Source organism: Rhineura floridana, chromosome 5 (assembly GCF_030035675.1).
Source record: "Rhineura floridana isolate rRhiFlo1 chromosome 5, rRhiFlo1.hap2, whole genome shotgun sequence".
NCBI classification, from domain to species: Eukaryota; Metazoa; Chordata; class Lepidosauria; order Squamata; family Rhineuridae; genus Rhineura; species Rhineura floridana.
Genome location: NC_084484.1, coordinates 79,010,048 through 79,029,268, shown reverse-complemented (window position 1 = coordinate 79,029,268; position 19,221 = coordinate 79,010,048). Strand labels below are relative to the sequence as shown.

General features: G+C 41.6%; 1 long non-coding RNA gene across 1 annotated transcript; it reads left to right on the top strand.

Annotated features, from left to right (window-relative positions):
- The first annotated feature begins 3,533 nt into the window (after nt 1-3,533).
- LOC133385851 (uncharacterized) lies at nt 3,534-16,683 on the top strand. Its single transcript, XR_009762976.1, has 3 exons — nt 3,534-3,641; nt 14,054-14,105; nt 15,810-16,683. It is a non-coding gene; the product is annotated as an uncharacterized LOC133385851 (long non-coding RNA).
- Nucleotides 16,684-19,221: the final 2,538 nt, after the last annotated feature.

Here is a 19,221-nt window from a genome sequence, read left to right as displayed (position 1 = left end):
ATTACTCAACTTCCCTTCCTGCTTTCAGTGGTTGGGGAACCCTTTTCAGCCCAAGATCCACATTCCCTAGAGGACAACTTTCCAGGGGCTACATGCCATTGGTAGTTGGGGCAAGAGATGTGACTATTATCTTTGTACAGTAGGCTACAGTCTAGCCACACATGCAGCATGCTTGTCAAGAAGGCGATGCAATGGTTCTGCCACTGTATCCTTACGTTTCAAGAAGGCATGATAGAAATTCAAGAGTCCCAAGAAGGCTTGGAGTTCCAGTTTATTATAGGGCACTGGAGTTTCATGAACTGTTTTACATTTTTCTGGGGTAGACCGAATGCCAGAGGCATCAATACTGTAGCCAAGGAATTCAATTTGGGAAACACCAAATGCACATTTCTCATGCTTGACCCAGAGACCTGCAACAGCAAAACAGTGCAGTACATCCTGCACCCATGAGACAAGTTCAGCAATGGAGTTGCCGACAACCAAGACATCATCAAAATAAGGTATTGCACCTGGTACTCCTTTGAGAATGTTCTCCATTAAACTATGAAAAAATCCAGGGGCCACTGAAACACCAAACTGGAGGCGTTTTACTCTGAATGCTCCATGATGAGTGGTGATAGTCTGAGCATCGGCAGTAGCATCATCCACAGACAGTTGCTGATAGGTCTGTGCCAGGTCAAACTTCGCAAAAACGTTTCCTTGTGAACGTGATGCCAAAAGATGACTCACCACTAGGATTGGATATGGATTCTGATGCAGGGATTTATTGATAGTGCACTTGTAGTCACCACCAATGTGGATGTCGCCATTGGCCTTCAATGGAGTGGCAATGGGTGTCTCCCATGTAGGGCGTGTCACTGTCTCCAAGATGCCTTGCTCTATGAGGTGATCAAGTTCAGCATCAATCTTTGCTTGCAGTGCGAAAGGAACACGATGGGGTTTCATATGGATGGGGGCCACAGTAGGATCCAAGAACAACGAAAGAGGAGGTCCCTTATATTTACCAAGACCTTTATCAAAAACAGCTTTGAAATTATTTAGGATGTTATCCCATAATGATTCACCAATCTGGTGGAGCCCTGTGAGAGCAATGCCCAATGGCTCAAACTAGTCTAAGCCAAGGAGACTGGTGCGATGACCTTGAGCAACCAATAACTGTAAAGTTCCATGGAAAGTTTGGTAATGCACCTCAACTTCACAGACACCCTTTAATGGAACCTGATTTTCCTGGTAATCAGTAAGCTTGGAGTGGAAAGGGACCATTTGTGGGCCCCCACAAGGAAGTATTTGATGGTAGGTTTCTGATGAGATGATAGTATAACCTGAGCCGAAATCAACTTCCATGGTGCATGGAGTGCCCTCGATGGTGACTGTCACCTTCACCTTCCTCACATTGGTGGAGTACTGCAACTCTGGCTTGATGTGGTTAATCACCTCCTCTGCGTTGCCATATGTGGAAAACTTCTGTACAGTGTGTGTGGTACTGCTTTGTGTCCTTGATGGTGTTTTCCCTTCCACCGCATTGCTGGGGGTGGCTGCTTCCGCTTTGGCTTGGCTTACTCGCTCAATATGCCCAACTTTTTGACAATAACAACACTATACACCTCTGAAATGGCAGGCACGTCATTCATAGGATCCACCACAGCTCTTACATTTCACTGGAGAAACTTGTCTGGATCTTGGAGGTCCTGCAGCATCTACTCTGGTTGATGAGCATTTGCATTGCAGCCTGTGGATCTATAGAAGTTGTTAATTGGAATCTTTAGCCAGCTGGGTTTCTGAACAGGGTGAGTTTCTTGCCAAGTGCACTTCTTGGGCTCTTGCTGCTGCTGGTTCTGTAGCCAGAGCTTCCTCTAATGCAGTCTTGAACGTGAGCTGTCCTTTTGCAAACAGATGCTTTTGCAGGCCCTCATCGTGCAACCCACAGACCAGGCGATCACACAGCATCTCCTCAAGGTTTGGGAAATTGCAGTTTTTGCCATGCGTATAAGTTCAGCAAAATACAGTGACACACTCTCTGTTGGGCCCTGATTTCGTTTGTAGAAGGAATTATGTTGTGCTATTTCAGACAGTTTTGGAGAGAAATGTCCTTGTAAAGCATTCAGGATATCCTCATAAGATGTATTAGGAAGTTTTGCTGGTGCTACGAGGGCCTGGGCTAAGTCAAAAGTGTCTACCCCACAGACACTGAGTAACACAGCACGCTTCTTCTCTGACTCTGTAATGCTATTTGCTGCCAAGTAAAACTCCAGCCTGGCTGCATAACTTTCCCACTTGCTGGGACATGCAGTGGTAAATTCTTCCAGATGCCCTTGGGTGGCCATATTCCACAAGATACACACTGACCTGAAGTGCTTTGCAGTGGTTTCCACAAGGCCCAAGCTGATGTCCTAATCTAGTCTAAGGAGAAATGTTCTCTCCCTCTCATGCATGAAGAAAACACTCTGTGTGGCTCAGTAGATCCCATCCTCATCGCCAGTGAAATGTATCATGAAGGAAGAGGCCACACAGATGATCTCAACAACAACAAGAAATTTACTATAACTAATCATATACAGGGAACAAGGCCCACAGCATGGTGCTACTTGTAAGGCAGACCTGGAACTAAAACTACCACAGCCTGGAACTGACTCAGCAGTTCCTGGTATGGCAAGCCTGGAGGGCCAATACTCTACACCATTAATTTGCTCTAAGAGTAGTTTTAGGCTTTCTGGTTCTTACTGTCAGAGAGCTAGGGGGCTTAAAACAATAGTTCCACAGGAAATTAAAAAAACAGCCATGAATTATGATGTGGGTAGGTTTCCTAAGACAAATCACTGCTCTGTGCAATATAGAGATAATCCAAAACTCTCTCTCTCTCTCTCTCTCTGAGCGTATATGTCTGTCTCTGTATGTGTGTCTCTGTGTGTGTCTGTGTCTCTGTGTGTGGTGGTCTGTATAAAGCTATTGGCTGTGCTTTGTGAATACTTGCCAATAAATTGAGTTAAAAGTTAAGCTAAATTTGGATCAGTAAAGAGAAGTAGATCAATAAACAGTATTCTTGGCTCTGGCACAAAATAAACATGACTTTAAGGTTATTGCACAGTTATAATCTGTCCCTGTTATTGTTGCTTTCATTAAAAAAGAAGAAGCCTAAAATCTTTCAGGAAAATGAATAGAAAAAATCCAATGAATCTAATGAGAACAGAAGTGTGAGTGTGTGCGCGTGTGAGTGTGTGTGTGCGTCTTTCCTGCATGTGTATACATATATACATGGATCACACCAGTGCTAAGGTGTGTCAATACAAAGTTTGTAGAGAATATGGTTAAAACTTTAATATGAGTTGTCACTACACTTTTTTTCAGCTTGTGTCCAGACTAACGGAAAGTTAATAATTACTCCATCAACAGGCAATTTACTATTACTTGAAACCAATTATTAATTGAAAGATGCACTTCCCTTGTTGGCTAGGAAGCTAAACTTGTGATTCATGACTTAAGAAGCCGTTTTAGGTACATATGAGGATTTGTACACATTGGGGATTGTAGGGTAGATCTGTGCCCTCCTTGTTATGTACCTTCAAGTCGATTACAACTTACGGCGACCCTATGAATCAGTGACCTCCAAGAGCATCTGTCATGAACCACCCTGTTCAGATCTTGTAAGTTCAGGTCTGTGGCTTCCTTTATGGAATCAATCCATCTCTTGTTTGGTCTTCCTCTTTTTCTACTCCCTGCTGTTTTTCCCAGCATTATTGTATTTTCTAGTGAATCATGTCTTCTCATGATGTGTCCAAAGTATGACAACTTCAGTTTCATCATTTTAGCTTCTAGTGATATTTCTGGTTTAATTTGTTCTAACACCCAATTATTTGTCTTTTTTTGCAGTCCATGGTATGCACAAAGCTCTCCTCCAATACCACATTTCAAATGAGTTGATATTTCTCTTGTCCACTTTTTCCACTGTCCAACTTTCACATTCATATAGAGAGATTGGGAATACCATGGTCTGAATGATCCTGACCTTAGTGTGCAGTGATACATCTTTGCATTTGAGGACCTTTTCTAGTTCTGTCATAGCTGCCCTCCCCAGTCCTAGCCTTCTTCTGATTTATTGACGATTGTCTCCATTTTGGTTAATGACTGTGCCGAGGTATTAATAATCCTTGACAAGCTCAATTCCAGTCTGTGGGCCATTGTTTAGTTTTCCATATTTCTTGACAAATTTTTGTCATACTTTGGACAGATTCAGTCTCAGTAGCTTGTAGCAACTCTATTGGTATGCCATCTGTTCTTGGTGATTTGTTTCTTCCAAGTATTTTAAGAGTAGCTTTCAACTCACATTCTAACATTTCTGGTTCTTCATCGTACGGTTCCTCTCTGAATGAATCTGTCATCCTGGCATCTTTTTTATAGAGTTCTTCAGTGTATTGCTTCCATCTTCCTTTTATTTTATCTCAGTCAGTCAGTGTGTTCCCCTGTTGATTATTCAACAGCCCTACCCTTGGTTTAAATTTCCCTTTCATTTCTCTAATCTTTTGGAATAGGGCTATTGTTCTACCCTTTTGTTGTCCTCTTCTATTTCCTTACAATAACTATTGTAATAGTTCTCTTTGCAGCTGTATTAAGTCTGTTTTGTGGCAAAAAGCAAGTCTTGAAGCACCTTATTATAACATAAGCTTTTTTGGACTACTCTACATTTCATCATATGCATTTGATGAAGGGGACTCAAATCCACAAAGCCTTATGCTATAACATATTTGTTAGTCTGAAGGTGCTGCAATATCCCTTGTTTTTACTTGGAGGAAGAGTACAACACTTCCTCTGACTTTCTTGTGGCAGCATATTCATTTTCACATCCAGATTTTAAAATTCTGGATTAAAGTTCAGTGAAGCAGACTGCCATCTGACCAAATGTATTTTCACATAGTCCAAAGCAGAGAAACTCACAGTATTGGCTGCTTAGGGTTTTCATCAATATATGGAAGCCATATGTGAAGGTGTCGTTTCTGTAGTAAGAAATCTACTCAAAACATTTGGCTTTTGTTTAGCAAATAAACATTGAGTAGAATGGACTCGTTCCTGAGGCTTGGGTGGGGGCAAATCCCTTATAAAAATAAGAGCGCTCTAAATAACTTTAGATTCCTCCAATGTGGATCAATAGACCCTCCATGGTGCAGAGTGGTAAGTGGCAGTAACGCAGCCGAAGCTCTGCTCATGGCCGGAGTTCGATTCCAAAGGAAGGAGGAAGTCAAATCTCTGGTAAAATGGGTCGAGGTCGAGGTTCACTCAGCCTTCCATCCATCCGTGGTCGGTAAAATGAGTACCCGGCATATGCTGGGGGGTAAAGAAAGGCCGGGGAAGGAACTGGCAATCCCACCCCATATATACGGTCTGCCTAGTAAATGTCGCAAGACGTCACTCTAAGAGTCAGACATGACTCGCACTATAAGTGCGGGGACACCTTTACCTTTTAATATGGATTACAATTTTCTGTACACTGATTGGTCCTGCCTCTCTGATCTGCTTGGAAACAAAATTTAATGAGTTGATTTACTAATGTGTGCGTATGTAAATTATAGCAAATGCAATATTTACTCCAACGACAATAATTTGTATGAAATCCTGTTTTATTTCTTTGGATGTTTCCTGAATTTAATAGTCACCGTTTTAACCTTAGTCACAGGTCTGTGACTAAGTTTGATTTTATATACTGAAGGATATTGCTCAACTGCTTTTCTGCTCTCCGTGACATTTTCAGTCTTAAAGAGTTTACTGGCACTTGTTTGGGCTGCCTTGCATCCCACTTCCCATACTGGTTACTAAACCACTACTAGTAATCCAGGCTCCTGATCATAGGCAATTAAACAGAACAGCAGGTGAATCAAATCAACCTTATTCACTCCCATATCCTAAATTTATATAATAATAATAATAAACTTTAATTTGTTAGTCGCCTATCTGTCCAATTTTTGGACACTCTAGGTGACTTACAGCAGCAACAAGTACAATGTACAATACAATAAATACAACCATATTCATCAATTAAAACTAACATCAAAACATCAGTTAAAACATTACAAACTAATCTAGCTCAAAGTTCCTGTAGGCCTGCCTGAAGAGCCAGGTCTTTAATGCTCGTCGAAAACTCATCAGGGAGGAGGCATGTCGAAGATTGTAGGGGAGGGAATTCCAGAGGGTGGGAGCCACTACTGACAACGCCCTCTCTCTGGTCCGCACCAGCCGAGCTGTTTTGGCCGGTGGGACCGAGAGGAGATCCTGCGTGGCTGATCTTGTAAGGCAGCTCAATTGGTGATACTGGAGGCGGTCCTTTAGATAAACCGGGGCGAAACCATATAGGGTTTTAAAGGTCAATACCAACACCTTGAATTGGGCCCGGTAAACCACTGGTAGCCAGTGAAGATCTATCAACACCGGAGTGATGTGTTCCCGGCGACGGCTATGCATAATCAAGCGTGCTGCCGCATTCTGCACCAGCTGGAGTTTCCGGACCGTCTTCAAGGGTAACCCCACATAGAGCGCATTACAATAGTCTAAGTGAGAGGAGACCAGGGCATGTATCACTCGCGGGAGAAGCTGTACAGGAAGGTAGGGTCGCAGCCTCTGTATCAGATGTAATTGATACCAAGCTGCCCGGCTCACTGCCAAAACTTGAGCTTCCATGGACAGCTGGGAGTCAAGAATGACCCCGAGGCTGCGGACCTGATCCTTCAGGGGCAATCTTACCCAGTTAAACACCAAGTCAATGTCTCCCAACCTTCTCTTATCACCCATGAGTAACACCTCGGTCTTATCAGGATTTAGCTTCAGCCTGTTCTCGCCCATCCATCCACTAACGGACTCCAGGCACTTGGACATGGTCTCCACAGCCACCTCTGGTGAGGACTTAAATGAGAGATAGAGCTGAGTGTCATCCACATATTGGTGACACTGCAGCCCAAACTCCTGATGATGGCTCCCAGCGGCTTCACATAGATGTTAAATAGCATGGGGGAGAGGATAGAACCCTGTGGCACTCCACAAGTGAGAGGCCAAGGGTCTGAAACCTCCTCCCCCAATGCTACCCGTTGGTACCTGCCTGAGAGATAGGAATGGAACCACCATAGAACAGTGCCCCCCATCCCTAATCCCTCTAGGCAGTTTAACAAGATACCGTGGTCGACAGTATCAAAAGCTATGAAACCACACATCATATTTCCAGATACAAACATAAAATACCTGGGATAAAAAAATAGGTATTTTATCATTATCTTCCTCTCCATTCACTTTCACATTATTGTGCTCTTTTTTTCTTATGGGTTTCCATTTTTGTTTTTATAGTTTCAAGTTTTCTGTATTCATATTTTAAGGGTATTTTTATTTAATATCGGACTGCCTTCATACTTTCCATTGGTGGTCCTCCAGATGTTGTTGGACTCCCATTCCCAAGAGCCCTAGCCAGCATTAGCCAATTGTTGCACTTTCTAAACATAGCCATCAGCTGAAACTCACACATCTGATTTTTGCAATGTAGTTCTCCAACCAATGTTTTTTAAAAATGCATATATTGGGGAAAATGTGCATATTAGGAGAAAATGTGCATTCAAATGAATATATTCGTGAAAAGAACATAACATGCTCTTATATATTAGGAGAGATTGCTTGCAAAAATGTGTACATTAGTCAAAATTGCATACAAAAATGTGTTTATTAGGAGAAAGTATTTATTTATTTTATTTATTTTTAAAACTTATATACCGCCCGACTAGCAATAGCTCTCTGGGCGGTGAACATAGATACAATAAAATACAATATAATACAAAAACATCAGTCTAAAATCAAATTTCACAATCTAAAAACAGCAAAGGCTAAAATCAAATTACAAACATTACAATCATTAACAAAAAATTAAAATGCCTCGGAATAGAGAAAGGTTTTAACCTGGCGCCGAAAGGATGATAGTGTCGGCGCCAGGCGAACCTCCTCGGGGAGACTATTCCATAGTTCGGGGGCCACCACTGAGAAGGCCCTTGATCTTGTCACTGCCCTCCGGGCCTCCCTATGAGTCGGGACCCGGAGGAGGGCCTTCATAGCAGACCGTAGTGTACGAGCCGGTTCATAGCGGGAGAGGCGTTCCGACAGATATCGAGGTCCCGCGCCGTATAAGGCTTTATAGGTTAATACCAACACTTTGAATTTGGCCCGGAAGCGTATTGGAAGCCAGTGCAAGCAGGCCAAAACAGGTGTTATATGGTCAGACCGCTTCGTTCTTGTTAGCAGTCTGGCCGCCGCATTTTGCACCAGCTGTAGCTTCCGAACCGTCTTCAGAGGTAGCCCTACGTAGAGCACATTACAGTAATCCAAACGTGAGGTTACCAGAGCATGTACTACTGATGTAACATCCTCCTTACTCAGGTAGGGACGTAGCTGGGCTACCAATCGAAGTTGGTAGAACGCATTCCGTGCCACCGAGGCTACATGAGCCTCAAGTGAGAGGGAAGAGTCTAGAACGACTCCCAGACTACGAACCTGTTCCTTTAGGGAGAGTGTAACCCCATCCAGGACAGGATATGTATCCACCATCTGATTGGAAAAACCATCCACCAACAGCATCTCAGTCTTATCAGGATTGAGTCTCAGTTTGTTAGTTCTCATCCAGTCCATTGTCGTGTCCAGGCAACGGTTCAGCACATTGACCGCCTCACCTGAGGAAGATGAAAAGGAGAAGTAGAGCTGCGTGTCATCAGCGTACTGGTGACAACGCACTCCAAAACTCCTGATGACCGCACCCAACGGCTTCATATAGATGTTAAAAAGCATGGGAGACAAAACCGAACCCTGCGGGACCCCACATTGGAGTACCCACGGTGTCGAGCAATGTTCCCCAAGCACTATCTTCTGGAGACGGCCTGCCAAGTAGGAGCGGAACCACTGCCACGCAGTGCCTCCAACTCCCAACTCCGCAAGCCTCTCCAGAAGGATACCATGGTCGATGGTATCAAAAGCCGCTGAGAGATCAAGGAGAATCAACAGAGTTACACTCCCTCTGTCTCTCTCCCGACATAGATCATCAAACAGGGCGACCAAGGCCGTCTCAGTGCCAAAACCGGGCCTGAAACCCGATTGAAATGGATCTAGATAATCGGTTTCATCCAATAGCACCTGGAGCTGGTCAGCAACCACTCGTTCCAAGATCTTGCCGAGATTTAGAACATTTGCCACTGGTCTGTAGCTGCTGAAATCCTCTGGGTCCAGGGAAGGCTTTTTCAGGAGTGGTCTCACTGCTGCCTCCTTCAGACAGCCAGGGACCACTCCCTCTTGCAAGGAGGCATTTATCACTTCCCTGGCCCAGCCAACTGTTCCCTCCTTGCCAGTTTTTATTAGCCAAGAGGGGCAAGGATCTAGTACCAAAGTGGTTGCACGTACCTGTCCAAGCACCTTGTCCACGTCCTCGAACTAACACTAAAGTAACACTAAAATGCTGAAGAATTTTGTGAGGATCTTTTTTTATATAATGCATATTGCTGCAATGTGGAGAACTGAGTAAGATTGGAAAAATTAGAAAACCAAGACCGGAAATTGACAGATGCTTTCATCCCTAGTCAGGGATGATGGATCATGCAGTCCAAGAATTAGTCTGCCTCTGCCCTAGAGATACTATACACCATCTTCTCTTTTGCTAAGAGGCAGTGAGCCTACTCAGGGAAAAGCTAAAAACCAAACACTATTTTCACAGAATCTCTAAATATAATAATAACATCTGTAAGTCACAAATCCCTAATACACATCACCATTCCTTGGGGCTGGTTCTTTATATTGTTCTAGTCCATTCTGTTCCTCGTTAGCATTGAAAATGTATTAACTTTGAATTTGAATTAACTTAAGGGTGGGAAAGAAAGAAAGAAAGAACGAACGAACGAACGAACGAACGAACTGTGGCATGAAACTTCCATATTTGCCCTAAGTTTTGGTCCAGCCAGTGACTCCTGAGGCATCTTGAACCACTTCTGCAGCAACTTTGTGACCTAATCAAAATCATTTAATTGCACCTGAACAGTCACCAAGACATCAAATGAACTTCTGCTGAGTGATGTCTTGACCTGCAATATAGATGTCCTTCTGAAAGAGGAAGATTAAAACCTAGCCCCCCTAGAGGGGGCTATTTGTCTTCAGAAATTCATTGTTCCTATTGCTACAGTTACAATGCTGTATCTTCCAACATTTCACTGTTCACTACTTCAGCAGCTGAAATATTCACTGCCTCTCATGATTTCTCTTACTTCACAAGGTGCACTGCAAGTGAATCACTCACCATCATAAGGCACTTTACATGAGCCCTGCTGCTGACATACAAGAAAGAAAGAGGGCTTAAAGTTGCACTCCCTTTCTTGGAGTGGCCCCAAAAGACACTGAGCCAAGATCCTAAGTGAAGCTAATGCTTTTTAGGGTGTCCAGGGGGGACAGATCTTCTATATACAGTTTGCCAAATATGCTACATGGGTAGAGCCCTCATTTTAGAACAGGGGTCACCAATAGAGTGCCTGTGAATGCCATGGCATCATCAAAGGCCTTCATTGGCATCCCCGGACAGGGCATCCAAACTCTATTTTTTTTAAAGTAAATTGATAGCCCTCCTAGAAAGAAAGTTATGAAGCAAAATGCAGGTATGCTTCTAAGCTATTTCTGTGAAGTGAGCCAGCCTGGCTACTCCTGCCTTTCATTATTTTTAGCCAATGAGTGAAGTCAGAACTGTGACTGATAAGTATGTTTTTTGGACACCAGGCAAATGAATACCTGGGGTCCTAAAGAGCTGCTGTTTCCCCCTTCCCTTTAGTGAGCTTTTTCTGCACTAAAGAAAGAGTGAGTGTGGTGTGGCCACCTTGTATATTTTTTCTGGTACTGAGGAGTGGTCCCTGTTGATATTAAACAGCAACAGCATCCTGTATTTGTGTCTGTGGGATAAATATTGTGTGATCGCCATAATCAGGATCAGCAGGATATAACTGACTTTGCTTGGTAAGCATATAGCTGTCTGCAGAATGGCGGAGGAGAGAAGCAGCAATGACTGTACTCTCCCTAATTTTGTGTTATGCCATGCCCTCCATGGCAGCCATTTTTTGTTTGCCACCCTTCCATGGCAGCTGTCTTATGACTGGCACCCATTGTACTCCCTCAAAATTTGAAATGCACACACTGGTCCAAATAGGTTGGTAACCCCTGTTTTATACACTCAGGAAACACACAGACATACCTGGGAATAAGTTCAATTGAACTCAATGGAATTTACATTTAAGAAGACATATATAGGGATGCACTTATGGGGCCTCTGCCCATAACTTCCAGCTGATATCCTGTAACTTTTCATACCAAAAATGTTCTGGTTAATTTTTGTCCCACTTTTGTTGTGCTATATCACCTCTAGACATCAATAATGTGGTAGGGACAGCATCGCAGAACAAGCTAAAGAAGAATAAATCCATCACCAATGCACTATTATTTTGCAGAATACATCTGCAAGAAAACATGAGTCTGGAAGAGCCCTTAATCTATCAAAAGCATAACTTATCTATGACAAAAACAACGTAGCAACATAGAAATGAAAACATTAAGACAAGAAGAATACATTACAAATGTCACTATAGGCAGCCACTCTCAAAATAGTATTCTCTTACAAGTATACAATGCAATTTGAAACACCATAAATTTTGCTTACTGATATTTGGTATGAAATGTGAAATTATGCAAACCTTGGACTAATGCTCTTTCACAGTGTCGGCTACAATAATACATTCCACTATTATTCTTTTTCACTTCTCAAACTAGCTACTAATCCAAATAAAAAAGCACCAAATCATTACTTGATATTTTGTTTATATATGCATAATATGTGTCAAAAGATCATCATCATCATATATCAAACACATTCTAAATGAGCAAAGCGTTTTACTACCATTATCTGAGGATTTTTAAAGAAAAGAATATCTTCTTTAGAAAAAAAGGTGAACCAGATGGAAATGAAAATTTGCTGCTGCTGCTGCTGTTTTCTTTTTAATGGGAGACAGTTGACACTCTAAATAGGATGGTTAAGCTTCTGCCTACTACTGCAGATAACTTCATTCTAAGTTGTTTCAATGATGGGGTGAGTCATATGCTATTGAACGTGTGTTGACTATTCTAATATTGGTACCATATGACATGCTCCCACTCAAATTCATCACTGTGCTCCAAACAAAGTTAATGAACACCAGGAAACCTTAGGAACATTACCTCTGTGAGCAAGCTCTTGTTCCTCCAAAACCATCAAGAGCTTCACACTAATTAATCTGAGACTGCAATAAATAAATAAAACTTATTTCCTTTCTCTGGTTTCTTTTTCAAAGTGACTATAGGCCCTCAGCTGACAGAATGCATGCATTTTAGCATTTATTTTTATTTTTATTTTTTTAAAATGTGTTTTTAAAATTTGTATATTTGTTTTCAATTTAATGTTTTTAATCGTTGTAAACTGCCCAGAGAGCTTTTGCTATGGGGCAGTATATAAATGCTATTATTATTGTTGTTGTTATTATATAGCATGGTGGCTGAGGCTTATAATAATAACATTATTTCTTCCTGATCCAGCACGGTGGTGGGGGAAGGTTTTCCATATGCATAGTATAGTCTGATGTGAAGCATGAAAAGCACCCTTTTGCATAGTGCCCTTTCCCCATTGTTTCAGCATACCTGCCCCTTGTGAGCTCTAGGGGTCATCTACGTAGCTCTTTGAGCAAATTACAATATATGTATGGAATAGCCTCCCCTCTGAGATATGTCATCTACAACCTTACTGTCCTTTTTTTGACAAGTGAAGATGCACCTCTTTGTCCAGGCTTTTGATGAGGTTGAAGTGCATCCTATTCCCTTTTTTTGTTCTTGCTGCCATTTGATTTTATTGATCATGATGATTTAATGTATTACTTGTTTAGTTCTCATTTTATATTGTATTCATTGCAGTATTGCTTCTGTGCCGTGCCCTGGGGCCTTTGAGTGAAGAGTGGGCTATAAATAGGGATAGGTGAGAATTTTGATTCAGTTTGCATTTCAAGCTGAATCTATCAGATTTGCAGTTTCCAAAACAATATGAGAAGCAAAACAATTGCTGTCATTTGAAATTCACACTTACTCAAATTTTGTGATGCAGTTCTCCAACCAACCATAGTTTACAAAAATGCATATAGTAAGGGAAAGTGTGCACAAAATGAATATATGAATAAAATAACATGCAAAAATACACTATATGAAGAAAAATAGCTTGCCAAAATGTGCACATTAGTCACAACTGCCTACAAAAATGTGTTTATTAGGAGAAATTCACACTAAAATGCAGGAGGCTTCTCATGAGGATTCTTTTTTTCAAAACATTGCCAATTGCTGCAGAAATGTGGAGAACTAAATTTAAGAATGGAAAAATGAGAAACTAAGAGAACCAAAATTGGCAGATCTTTCCATCTCTTATTACTAATGAATAAATAATGAACTTATGCATTCAGTTGCTAGGATGGAAAATCATACTAGGAAAGTCCATCATCTGGACAATCTTTTTAGTAGCATTGCACTATTTAGTCAATTAGGGTGCACTCCTATACTTGACGTTCTGTCAGCTGAGGGCCTATCAGATCTGACAAAAGCCCAGCAATGTCAGCAGAACTTAAAAAATGATTCTAGATTTACATACTTCTGGAACTTCCCCAGTACATGGGCAGAACAGTCTTCTGGCAGAGATGTGGGTGGGATGGAGATATAATAGGGAAGGAGCATGTTCCTATATCCAGTTGTCCTTAAATCATTGGTTTCAACCCAACAACAGCAGAAAGTTACACCAGCCCCGTCGTGGTGTAGGGATTTCCCTCTCATTGACTTCAGTGATACTCAGCCTGATGAAGCAAAACCATGGGGAAAGGGCACTTTGCAGAGCAGAGCAGAGCAGAGCAGCAGTGTGTAGAAAAAGGGGGCACTGTGTAACCAACATTTATCTCTTGAGCACACGTGGGAATTTGCTCACATCGCTAGCACTCTAACATGTACTTTGATTTAGGACTAAAGCAGCACCACTCCAACAACTGAAGTGCCCGGTTACCCCAACACAGGTAAGCGAATGTAGAGCTAAATAGGTTCTAAACTTTAGTTAAATGTTACTTCAAAAAAGTACAAAGTTGTTTGTTGTTGTTTTAGCTAAATGAAGTCATGAAGACAGGGACAGGTAAGCTGTAATCACAGCCTTAATTAATTGTATAATTATTTGATCTGTAAGCTGATTAAAATGAATATGGAGAAAATAAGGCAATCCAATTATTAACCTAGGATGGAAGAGCAGGGATTAGCTGAGGTATAGGGGCCATGCTGGATTGATACATTTGTCTCCATATTGAAGTACATGTTTTAATCCAAGTGTTGACTGCATATGAATCATTACATCCAATATAAGTATAATTCATAAGAAATATCTATTCATTTAAAAGGTTTGAACATTTTATGCTTAATCTTTGCATCTTGCTCTGTATCCCTCTTCATTCTAACACTAAGGAACAACATACATTCATGCACGCTACTGGCATGTGTGACATCTGAATACCCTGAGCTGTCTTAATTTCAATGGCAAATCCATAGCAAAAGGATCAGGTGACTTGCTGAGGAGCAAGTTGCTATAGGTAATGAAGCTGTAACAGTGTATTTATCAAGCCATGACATTATGTTTTATCAGGTAAAAATCAATGCTAAAAAATTACTTTGGTATGTAAAACCCCTCTGGGATTGAAAATAATATAGTAGGATGCCAGAGTAATAGATAGATGTCAGAGGATTTACCGCCTCACTAAAATCTTTCAATATTCAACAACTTGCTTCACTTGTTGCATTCTGCTTTTCCCACATTAGCATTCACTGTAACATACAAACAAACAACAAACCTAGGAACACATTCAGATCAAGGGGTGATTTATACAGAGCTGACTGCAGATTGCAGCTCTGCTATTAAAAATGCAAGTGAGCAAAAGAGTAGGCATGCTGTGCTGCTGAAAAAGACTGGTCTTCCAACACCTAGGCCACTTTGCTGAGCTCTAAAAACCGAATATTCTACATCAGACAGGCATCACATTTATTCAGATTAATATATCATATATTTGTTGCTTTGAGGACCACATAAATGTTTTAATGTCACTCCACACGGACATGAGTCATTCACGACTCATTTACTGCAAAATATATGTGTTGTTCTATCTGCATTCCCAACTTTTACTCTTTTATCACTGCTGTGCTGCATAGATAGTTTTCTCATCTGTATTTTTGTTTGTATTTCTGGTTATTTTCTTAATGATCTTTCAATTCTCAGAGCTAGGTGCCCTCTTTAATGTTTTCCCATTGTATCTGCACCCCTCTTCCCTTCCTTACAGCTTTCTGCAGCACATTCTGACCTATAATCACCTGAGAATATAATTCTTACTTTATTTTCTACCTCCCCTGCTTCAGGGACACATCAACACACATGTAGGAGCTAGATGTAGTTGTTTATAAAAACAAATGTCAGCCCTTTTCACAGAGGGTGAATTTGATAGATACTGGTAGCAGTTCAGATAGCCTCTGGAGTTTTTAGAACAATTTTGCCGAGTAGCATTTGGGGAGACTTTTTAATATCGTTTATTGTGCAAATTCAATAAACAAACACAATTAAAAACTTCCCTGAATCTCATTACTTCAAAGTAATAAACCATACAACTCATGCCAGGAACACAACACTGAAAATTTAGGTCATTGTCAAATCTCCTGTATGCTAATTCACACCATTTTCATTTCAGACATTTTGGTGCATGGTTTTCATACGTGGATTGGACATCACCAGGCATACCCATCATACAGCATAACTGGAATTCAATTTGTACTACTGATTGATCCTATGCAGTAGTCAGTGAACAAGCTTAGAAACTGATGATACTGTCAGTTCCTTTTTATATATTGTGTACACCACAGATCCTCCAGTATGTTTCAAACGTTTCTGGGTGTGTTCTTTGTGCACAGAATGTTATCAGAAGCCATATAAGAGCACAGATTTGTATGCTGGGCCTAACATGGAATTTTCCAACCCTGTCTTTATGGTTAAATTAGCTCAATGAGAATGTTTTCATGTCTTTGTAGTCTGTTTCTGGAGAGCTAAACATGGTGCAATCCTGCTAATTTCACAGCTCCAAGCCAAGCAGCATTTACTGATATTCGTAATGTGGACCCAAAGGAGATTGTTCATGAAAATGTCTGGGATATAAAGCTTAGCTTTATGTAAGCAGACAGCTGTCAACCTCTTAAGCCAGAAACATGCAAGAAGCTTTGCACTCCTTGCCTCTTTCTGTTTCAGAGATTGTGTATGGATGGCAAAAATTGCAGTCTTGTTGCCACCTATGGCACATGTAGGAGTATACAGACACTAGTTTGTGGTCTGAAGCTGCCCCAGTAAGTGCAGCGGAGCTAATTAAAGTTTGCTTGGTTTAGAATGACCAGTTTTTCATAAGAACAGAATTGCACCTTTGTGTATGTGCGTATGGGATGAGGGATAGGGAAAATGATTATTCCACAGAAGCCATACAGCAACTCTGTAAGCATGAAAACATTAACCTAGACCATGAGTCTGCTGTTAGGCTCAGAATCACTTCCATCATGTATTTTTTCAATTCTTTATCTGTCCACAATGTTGTGGAAATACATATGCAGAGTGATTTAAATGTGGTTTTATTTTGCTGTACACCGCCCTGAGAGCTTGTTGCTATAGAGCGGTTTAAAAGCGTAATTAAATAAATAAATAAATAAATAAATCTGAGTTGAATGTGCCAGTGTGTGTATTTACCTTCAAAGCAGGCTTTTACCCTGCATTTAGATCACTGAGACTTAAGACTTAGTAAAATAAGAAAAGCTACTTTATTTATAGAAATATACAATGTAGATAGGAAAGGCATACCTAGTTCTAACTAACTAACTAAGCTGGAGGCGCAATGCCCAGGCTTGGGTATTGCCCTCATGGCTCAGGAGAGAGAGGAAAGACAAAGGTGTCTCCTCTCTCCTTGGACAGTCAAAGAAGAAGACAAAGGAAGGAGGGGCAGATAAGCTTCCCTGAGCATATCAGTTTACAACAGAAGGAAGTTGGGTAGAGAACAGCACAGGTAAAGGTAGACAAGCCTAGCCAGCTGGAAGACCCTAACTCTACCTCTTTCTGGAATACAAACAAAAGAATCCAAACAGGAGTTGCTCTTGTCCCACTTCCAACACCCCTTCTCAACAAGTGTTTGGTTCAGCCCACAAGGTTCATCTTGTCTTGCAGCTTGCAGTATCTGACTTTGCCCAACACCTTCATCAGAGCATCTGCAGTCATGTCTTCTGTTGGACAATACTCCATCTTGAGTAGTCCTCTGCGGTAGGTATCTTTAATGAAATGGTGCTTCACGTCTTTGTGCTTGGTTCATGAACTCACCCCTTCTGACTCCATGAATCTGATGCATCCTTGGTTGCCTTCATGCATCATGACAAGCCCAGGTATAGAGATGCCTAAATCTTTGAACAGTTCAAGTAGCCATGCCAACTGTCTGCTTGCTTCAGACACATACTCTGCTTCTGGAAGAGAGTGCTACAGTCTCTTGTTTCTTACTTACCCAGCTGATCACTGAATATCCATAGTAGAAGATGTTTCCACTGGTGGATTTTCGATCTGTAGTGTTTTCAGACCAATCAGCTGGATTGCATATCCCACTAGTTTGGGATCTCGTGTAGCTGCTAACTTCAGTTTCATGGTAGCAATGCCCTTCAGATATCTCACACTATCTTGATTGCTTCCCAGTCCTTCTTGATTGGTGAGCTGGTTTTTCTGCACAAGTATCCCACTGCTCCTGCCACATCTGGCCTGGTAACAGTGCTGATATACAGAAGTTTCCCAATGGCTTGTCTTGTATCTCTCAATGTTTCCTTCAGCATCTGACTTTTTCTTGAATATTCTCTTGCAGCCTACAGCTTTTCTTTCTTGAGAAAGCTTGGTTAGTGTCCAAGTTTTATTCTTGTGTAGAGCTTCCAGCTCTTCCTTGGCTGCCCGCCTCCACCTCTTAGCTTCAGCTTTGGGTAAGGCTTCAATCTCTTTCCACGTCTCTGGCTCTGGAATTTCATCTGTCATGAAGTAAGCAAGTCTTTCTGGTGGTACACGTTTGCTGGTGCGTTCAGAGCGTCTGGGTGCTGGCGCTTCAGCTCCCCCTTCTGGCTCTGATGCCTGTTCTGGCTCAGGCTCCTCACCTTCCTTTGCTGGTATATTACTGTGATCCCTTCTGTTGTGGAAGAATAACTCAGTTTCTTCTTCCATTTTACTGTCATCTGTTTGGTGTGCGCCCCTTCTGGTTGGTGTGCACACTTTCCTTCATCAAAGTGGACAGCTCTGTATACTCCAACTTTGCCAGTTTTGGGATCTATGACTCGATATCCCTTCTGCATTGAAGAATATCCAATGAATATGCCTTCCTTGGCAGAGTTGTCACATTTTGACCTCTTTTGTTTTGGGATGTGTACAAAGGCCTTGCAGCCGAATACATGAAGGTGAGACATAATAATAATAATAATAATATAATAAATCTTTATTTTTACCCCGCCCTTTTTCCAAAACTGGAACTCAGGGCGGCTTACATTTAAAAACTACACATAGGTAAAAAAACATACAAAAATATACAATTAAAATAGAATTAAACTATTCGTGACATTAAAACCATGAAACATACACTTAAGATACTAAGACAATTTAAAACATTAAGAATAGGACCATAGAACAATACAACAGACCTTATGAGGCCCTATCTTAAACATCTTCTAGTCCAAAAGCCTGTCGGAATAAAAAAGTCTTTGCCTGCCGACAGAAGGATAGCAAGGAAGGGGCCATTCGTGCTTCCCTAGGAAGAGAGTTCCAGAACCTGGGGGCAGCCACTGAGAAGGCCCTATCTCGCGTCCCCACCAATCGCGCTTGCGAAGGTGTTGGGTCTGAGAGAAGGCCCTCTCCTGAGGATCTCAATGCCCAGGCAGGCTCATATGGGAAGATACGGTCTGACAAATAGCCTGGACCTGGGCCGTATAGAGCTTTATAGGTCAAAACCAGCACTTTGAATTGTGACTGGAAACAAACTGGCAGCCAGTGGAGCTGTCGTAACAAGGGGGTTGTATGGTCCCTGTAACCAGCCCCAGATAGCACTCTGGCTG